Below are 8,475 nucleotides of genomic sequence, written 5' to 3' on the forward strand. Positions count from 1 at the left end.
TTATTGGAAATCAATTAACAACACAAAACAATGACTGATTTGACTGTGAATTGCCCAAAACTGCATGTGATTAACATAAAGTGGGCATGTCTGTAAAGGGGAGACTCGTGGGTACCCATAGAACCCATTTTCATTCACATATCTTGAGGTCAGAGGTCAAGGGATCCCTTTGAAAATGGACATACCTGTTTTTCCTCGCCAAAACTTTTGGAGCTTTATCTAACCTTTATCTAACCTCTTTCGTGACGATAGTGGTACGAATGGATTCCGTAGGTTTTCTATTTTCACTACAACCTAAAAATCGCAAGTTGCATTAATGCATTAAATAAATTATTGGCGATAAAACTAATTTACGTTAACGCGTTATTATTGTGTTAATTTTGACAATCCTAGTTGCTATACTACAGCACCTGACATCCGCTTTTTGCTCCTGTCATAATTATTACGGTCGCTAGATGTTGCTGTCGTTTTCTTTTATTCCTTCAGTGATAGCCCATGTGAATGGATGATAAAACCTGGGTGTAGCAGGCCCCTTCTGACCCACATCTATGAGGCTAATAACCACTGATAACGCCCATTTAATGACCTGATAACAGTCTAACCGGCTGAGTGTCTCATAAACAGATTCTTATATTGTTCACTTCAAAGGCTTTTTACAGATTCCTGTGTGGCAATACGGCAAAACAAGAAACATCCCAGAGCAACAATTGTGCACATACAGAATATATAAATACCAGTTGACTATTTCCCTGGAGACTCTGGATGTATTATCATTTTACACTGTAGATACACATGGAATTGTTAAAAAGAGTCCAATGATGAGCTGGATGCAGTGAGCAGTGAGCGAGTGATATGTTGTTTGTTTTGATCGATAATTGTATGTCAACACCGACACTGATCTTGAAATTGAAAAGTCCTCCACGTTAACAAAGGATTATATGCAAATTGTATGAATATTTCAAATCACAGCTTGAATCCACCAAAACTCTAAAAAACAAAAAAGGTACCAAGTATAATTCTTGCATAACAATGAGGACATGTTTTTCCTCTACATTCATCAACCTCCCGCTGCTCTCCTCTCTGAGAGACTGTTAGATGCTTTGCCAAAAGTGTTGTGTTCGTCTCCTGCTGGTAGAATGACAACTCGCACAATAGGTGAAGTTTTACCTTCCAGGAATGAGACAAGTCAACCATAACAACCAGTAGAGCACCGTGGGAGCATGCAGGCCGATCTCTCTCCCGTTCTGCTTGAGAAAAACAACCCCCAACACGGCGCCGCTGGCTGTACAACCGGCTCTCCATACAGTGCTAACATGAAGCCATAAGGGGCAGCCGCTGTACAACTATGTCAAGTTCTGCCTTCAGCAACTTTGTAAAGATTAATGAGCGAGCTCACTGCAAAAGACTCCCCTGCTTCCTCTCTTACTTTCTAAGTAATCCAGGGGGGATTCCAGTCATTACCTGAGATGCTAAGTGGGTGAAATCTACTTCAAAGTCGTGGATTTGATCATCATATTTCCTTATATAATTACAGCCCAGCAGACTTCCATAAGGTGCAAATAGAGGAAGTATAAGTGTAATTTTGCCACATCAACTCACACATTTTTCAAAATTAAATGAGAAAATATTTGCAGGGTTTTCTTTGCAAATCAGCAACTTTAAAGAGGACCTATGATTATCTTCAGGTCTATACTTGTATTTTAGGTTTCTACTAGAACATGCTTACATGCTTTAATGTTCAAAAACACTTTATTTTTGGCTGGACTGCAGAGGGCAAGCCCTACAAACGCAAAAGTCTGTCACTGAGTGACTGACTCACTCATTCGGTCGGCAGAATGTTGGAGTTTCCTCATTGGCCGTTGCTCTTTCAAAATGAAAAGGCAGGAACAGTCTGTTATGCAAATGAGCCCGTCCAGCGCGACGCGTCCAGCTCATGAAACTTGTACCAAGCTGTCAAACTAGGCGATCTAGTTCTAAAATAAAACGAGATTCAGCAGTGGCATAGCCTATTTCGTGCTTAAAATGTTTCCAGAAGTATATTTGGTGGATTGTTTAGACGGAATAACAGAAAATTTACGGGCAGGCCGCCATGTTGTTTCCTGTTTGAAACGGAGAGCAGAAAACCATGGACCAATCAGGTGCATTCCATGATAGGGTACGTCACCGCTTGAACGGCCAGCCACAAATTCACAGACTGACCATACGGTCCGGCCACGTACTCGGTTTGGCTCCGAGTCTTGCTCGAGCCCCCAAAAAGCCCAACCTGCTCTGATTGGTCAGCTGGCCCATTGCAGTTGGGGACTTTGGGCTTTGTAACTTTGCAGACCTTTTACATGCACAAAAAACTATATAACACAAAAAGGAAAAGGAAAAAGCACAAAAGCATAATAGGTCCTCCTTAACATTTTGCCTGAGGTGGGAATCCAGATAATGTAACCTCCTCTATCCAATATGTAAATATGTAAACAGTTACACGAAGTAAGATGTCATACAATTAGCCCTTGCACCATCTGTCTTCTGCCCAGTCATCATTCCCAGTAGTATTTTCTCATTTTTCAATCCACCAGCAAGCAGATCGGCCCCACGTTCCCCAGTAGATATCTCCCCAGCTGTCCAATGACAAGTTAATTAAATGGAAAAGAAAACAAAAAGCCAATTAAAACTTCCATATTTCTGCTCTTTGCACAGAGCACCTAAACAGAAGTAAATTATATTGCACATAGCTCTGCTTTTACCTCCTCTGAAGCAATGATGATTCATTCAATGATGATAAGGCATTTCTTGCTTTGTTCACCAAGAACCAGCACAAAAAAATGTCTCTTAGAGGTAAGAAAAATGCCCCACAACCATTAACTGCGGAGATGTAAAATAAAGATGAAATTGCTAACGTTGCAGCCCTGTCAACTCAAGTCAAGTTTGTTTGTATCGCCCAAAATCACAAACAAGTGTCTCAACGGACCAACATCATCAAGGCGTCACGATGGCTTCAGGGGTTTACGACACTGATCGTGTGATCGCAACAATCTGCCCGCGGATCTTTGTTGCATGACATTCCTTCTCTCTCCTCTCATTTCCTGTCACCTCTCTAATATCTACTGTCAAAACGAAGGCAATGAAATATGTTTTTTTAAAGTCACAACATCAGTGGTTTGTGACCCAGCTCGAGCTGTGTGGGAACAGAAAGAAAGACTCCTCGTAGTCTACTTAAACTATCATATAGCTATATATATTACCCATGAGCCAATGAGCAGTTTAGATCTAGATCAAAACAAGTCATCTGGGTTTGCGAGGATCAGAAACGGACAATGTCTTCACAAGAAACAAGAGTGTGTAGCAAACGAGGGAAAACATCTAATTCATTAGCTAATTCATAGGAAACATGATATTAAGATCTAACAGATGCTTGAAGTGTTTACAGACACTGATAACTGGTCTTTTCTTTCTGCTCTTCAAAGGAGAGCTGGTGATGATAATGAAGCATTATTATTCATGAGCTCCAGAGGGTTTAAAGCTATACTATAGTTTTAAAGGCTTTGAAAAAGAGAGCTGCCACTTTAAGCCACAGGCGCCGATTTATGTTTTTGCCCGTGCGTGCCCAAGTTTTGTGAATCTCACCAAGGTGTTAATTGTCACAAAATCACTTTCATTTGTGCTTGCTTTAGTAATTATTAACAAAATGCGCCCCTGCTCTGCTACAAATTACAACAGGCTACACCGGCATTTCCAGTTGGATTTTGTGAGACTGCGGTGGGTTGATCTCGGCCCCTCTAGGATTTGGTACATTTTAAAGTTGAAGGTATCAATCTGGTGCACTTTGAGAGCAAAATGAAGAGTCTATATCTATGAAGAACTTGACAGGTCAGGTGAGTTGCCGACAGGAGCACTACGGAGCCGCGAGCCATCTTTACGCTCCTAGAGCCGGTCGCAGGGACAGCCAGCCAGTGACTAGTTAGTTTGTCAATGGAAGAAAAAGTTGTGTGAAAAAGTGTGTTTGAGTTAGGGCAGTCCTTGACCAAAGAAATTCCTAGTCAACTAACACTCGATTTTGTCGACTAATCGATTAGTTGATTTAATCGACAGATCTGTAAAACTGAGTTTCTCCACAAAGAATCACAAAAAAGCACCACTTTAAATCTTTTACCAGAGATGTGCTCACACATTATAAGTTAAATAAGTAGTTCAGTATGAAAAAAATGCATAAAAAATGATTATTCGACTAAAGAAATCTTAGTCGACTCAGACCAAAATGACCAATTAGTCAACTGATCAAATAGGGGCAGCCCTAGTTTGAGTGCAAATGCAACGAAGACATAAGAAAGAACTAACACTACATGATCAACATCCTCCTCTCCCTTTTTCTCTACCATAGATCAACTCTGTCGATGCTTGACAGAGGTTCTTCTTTGCCAAAACCTTGTAAACTTAAAACGTCTGATACATGAAGGAAATCCACATTGGCAGTAAGAATGTTAATATAAGGTCATTAGCTTTCAGTTTCCATCTGCAGTCGCTTTCCATACTCGCTGGTAAATGTCAGGCCGAGCTGATACGAGGATGCAAATGGTGCCACTGAGTGCAACCTGTGCTTTGTTTGTTCTCCGTAACCTGTGTTTTGTTCCTGCCTCGTCCCTTTAACCCTCCTCCCACAACAATCCTTCACCCGGTTTGCAGTAATGTTCCTGACATTTTTATGCAGGACTGACGCAACGAAAGTGCACAACGAAAAAGCAAAGATCAAGAAGAGATTGCTTGATCATTCACTGACATGGGCTCTTTCGTGTGATGAGCGCCAGAGAGCCAGAAACAAAACACCTGGAAGTTTTTTGGCAAACTTTAATACGTCATGGTGTGAGATACACTGGAGCGCCGTGGCTCCATCATCATGTTTGAACAGGCATGAATATTTGAATTGCATGCTTCATTTTAAACACATTTTCTGAGTAACTCAGTTGTTTACAGAGAAATTTCCCAGCGTGATTATGTCAAATGGATTGCCAAAACACCGACATCGTAAACTGAAAGTGGCACCAATAAAAAGAGTTGCAGTCGTCACATCGTCCTGAGATTTCAGATTCATTTAGCTGTGAAGATGGTATGAAATTATCATCATAATAGTAGTCATTACTTTGTGTCAGTGAATGCCTGCTTGGCTCAGTCTGCTAACATTCGGGGACGGGCTCGGGGGATGATGAATGTTGTCAGACGAGCAATTCATTTTGGCAGCTCAGGTCAGCCAAGGGAATGAATGGCACGATGGTTAGAGGTGATATTACCATTTCTTTAATTTCCTGTCAATTTCTTCCACTTCCACTGTGTTGATATTAGAGACTGTTTGTTTTATTATAGAGATGGAGCAACATTTAAAAATATTTAATTCATAATTTGAAAAGATTAACATTTTAAAAGAACATTCCTTCTTTTACAAAATGTACCAAGTTTTACATTAGATTTGCTAGTTTGCTTCTGACATTTTCTAAAATCCCTCCAAGGTCCAGCAGCCATACAGTTTTTATAAAAGCATGCATGCGGGGGAACAAATCAATTCTGAGCTTTTGTAATTTCATGTCTTCTGCAGGCCTTTGACACCAGAGCAAATACCGCCAGAGCACACAGGACGAGGCGGATGTATCTATTAAGAGCTCACTCGGGTGAACACAATTTTATTCATAAAATAAAATCACATTCGTCCCAAAGACTGTGTGTTTATGCACAGAAATTCCCAGGTAGTACCGGATTAAGGTGACACTAAGTGGCAGCTGATTATACTCATTTTCATCCTCATAATTTGATCATAAATCACCTCTGCAAATAACTTGACAGAAGAAGGAACTTAAATATTTTTTTATTTTACCAGCCAATATTGGAATATGTGATATTGTTAAACAAAATTATATAAGCTGTTAGTGTCACCCTTGATATCCTGAATAGCACTGCACTATTAAAGGAGACATATCATGCTCATTTTCAGGTTCATACTTGTATTTTGGGTTTCTACTAGAACATGTTTACATGCTTTAATGTTCAAAACCACATTATTTTTCTCATGCTGTCTGTCTGAATATACCTGTATTCACCCTCTGTCTGAAAAGCTCCATTTTAGCGCCTGTCTCTTTAAGCCCCCCTCCCGAATAAGCCCAGTCTGCTCTGATTGGCTTGTGAAAAAAATATGGTGCACCTTTGCAAAGGTAGTTCTCAATCTTTGTGCATGTTTTCTGATCTAGGCAGCCCACAGAGAACTGACTGGGTTGTCATATTTCACAGTTTGTGGGTCGGTAGCATCAACTGTAAACTGCATAAGAAGTGAAGGTAGTCACCCTGACGTCACCCATTGGTTTGTGGACTGCTGTTTTAAAGCCTCGAGCTCGGCATTTTGGCCGTTGCCATCTTGGTTGCAACCGAAAGTGACACGAGAAGGTGGAGCTAAGTACAACCGAACATTTTTGGTGACAATTAAGTTTCATGAACTGAAAATACACTGTGAAAGGGTTAAATGTAAGACGAAAACACGGACAACGCCATGGTAGCGACATGTCAATCACAAGGTAGCCACGCCCTAAAGCATACATACTCTGCTTTAGGGTCTATTTGACTCTAAATGGGACCATAATTTACTAAATGAACATCATGCTGTATTGAAGAAGACTTGAAACTAGTGATTGAGACCATAAACTCATGTTTACAATGTTTACTGAGGTAATAAATCAAGTGAGAAGTAGGGTAATTTTCTCATAGACTTCTATACAATCAGACTTCTTTCTGCAACCAGAGGAGTCGCCCCCTGCTGGCTATTAGAAAGAATGCAAGTTTAAGGCACTTCAGCATTGGCTTCACTTTTCAGACCTCGGAGTTGCCCACTGGTTGGTAGGCATTTCAAATACCCAAATTTTTTCATGATATGTTTCCTTTAAAGTGCACACAAACATATTCCAAAAAACAAAAAAAAAACAAATCAAAGCCGTTCAAAGAGGTTTTTGTGCAGCAGATTTGTTTTCAAAATTCAAACGATTAGAGTCGATTACAGCATAAAATCTGAATTTAAAAATTGCGTCACTCTGACTGTTTTTCTCTCTTCATTTACTAATATTTACATCTGAACCTGCAGCTGGCCAGAGAAGAATGAATTAACCTGTGAATGAATCATCATTCATCCTCAGCCCCTGGTGCTCAGCTCCGGTGGAATTAACATAAATCCCACAGTAATTTTAGAATAATTTGAATCTAAATAGCAAAACGCGGAATAATCAACAAGTAATGAGAAGTAAAATTGGTCATCTGTTCACATCTTTTACTATCAGCTTTATCAACGGGCATGGCTGCTCCCATTCAAATCCCAAACAATCATATTTAGAGGTCAGTCCCCCCTCCAACGCAGTTTATTTAACCAAGAAGTATGAATGTTTCAGTTCATACTGTATTGCTCATCACTCCTGAGACAGAAAGGCTAAATAGCAGCTGTATTAATTTATTCATGTGAGCCATCTCTTCCTTTGCTGCCATAAATGCAAATTCAGACTTGATTAAGTTTCTAATTTTCATTTTGTGGAATGATCAGACTTTAAAAATCTATTTAGGAATAATCTGATTTCAATAACAAAGCTAATTTATCAGTAATTTGAAGGAGCTCAGTTACAGTTACGCTACAGGAAACACGTATTCAGATGGAAAAGTAATAAGAACAATACACAGGCAAGTTAATAAAAGTACTTATTGACTTCCGATTTTTTTTCTAAATGTACAGATATACAATCACCTGTTCTCAAAAGGTTATCTCTAAGCATTATGCACATCATCCATAAAACATAACATCCTCTAAGTGTTGCTTATCAGGCCTGCTATTAATCTGTGAATGGCGGCTACTTAGTGAGGGGAATGGTGGAACGAACCACTGGGGGTTCAAACACACAGAGGGCACTCAACAAGCCTGGAATTAAAAGTTTGTTGCTATCTGTAATTTTTAATTTGACATTAGCAGCCTCATTAGTCAACTATTATCAGTGGCTAAATAAACTAGTTCAACAGATTATTCTTTGTAAAACAATGTTGGAGGCTCTGGTGGGGTTCTCCCCCCTCTACGAGCTGCAGATGGTTTATTCCACTAGCAGTAAGGTTAAACCACAGTAATTGCATGCTTTTGCAGAGGATTCAAAGACTTTCAGGCAATCATGTCTAAAGAGAAAAAGCAAGATATTAATGATAATAATTTGAAGGAAAACAGCTGCTAACAAAAACCTTTCAAAAGATAGACTAGTGAAATAACTTGCAAGTAGCAGCTGTTTCAGAGTAGTTTAATACTGCTGTGTAGCTAGGGCTGTGTAATCTGACGATATGTATCAAGATACAGGGGTTATGATTCAATATATTGTGATATGTTGTGATTTTTAAAATATAATTTTAGTAAAACTGTCATAGTATAAAGAACACACCACCATATGCATAAAATCTGATTCAAAAAAGTTAACTTATGTATGCAATCAG

Source organism: Sebastes umbrosus, chromosome 14 (genome assembly GCF_015220745.1).
Source record: "Sebastes umbrosus isolate fSebUmb1 chromosome 14, fSebUmb1.pri, whole genome shotgun sequence".
Lineage (NCBI taxonomy): Eukaryota > Metazoa > Chordata > Actinopteri > Perciformes > Sebastidae > Sebastes > Sebastes umbrosus.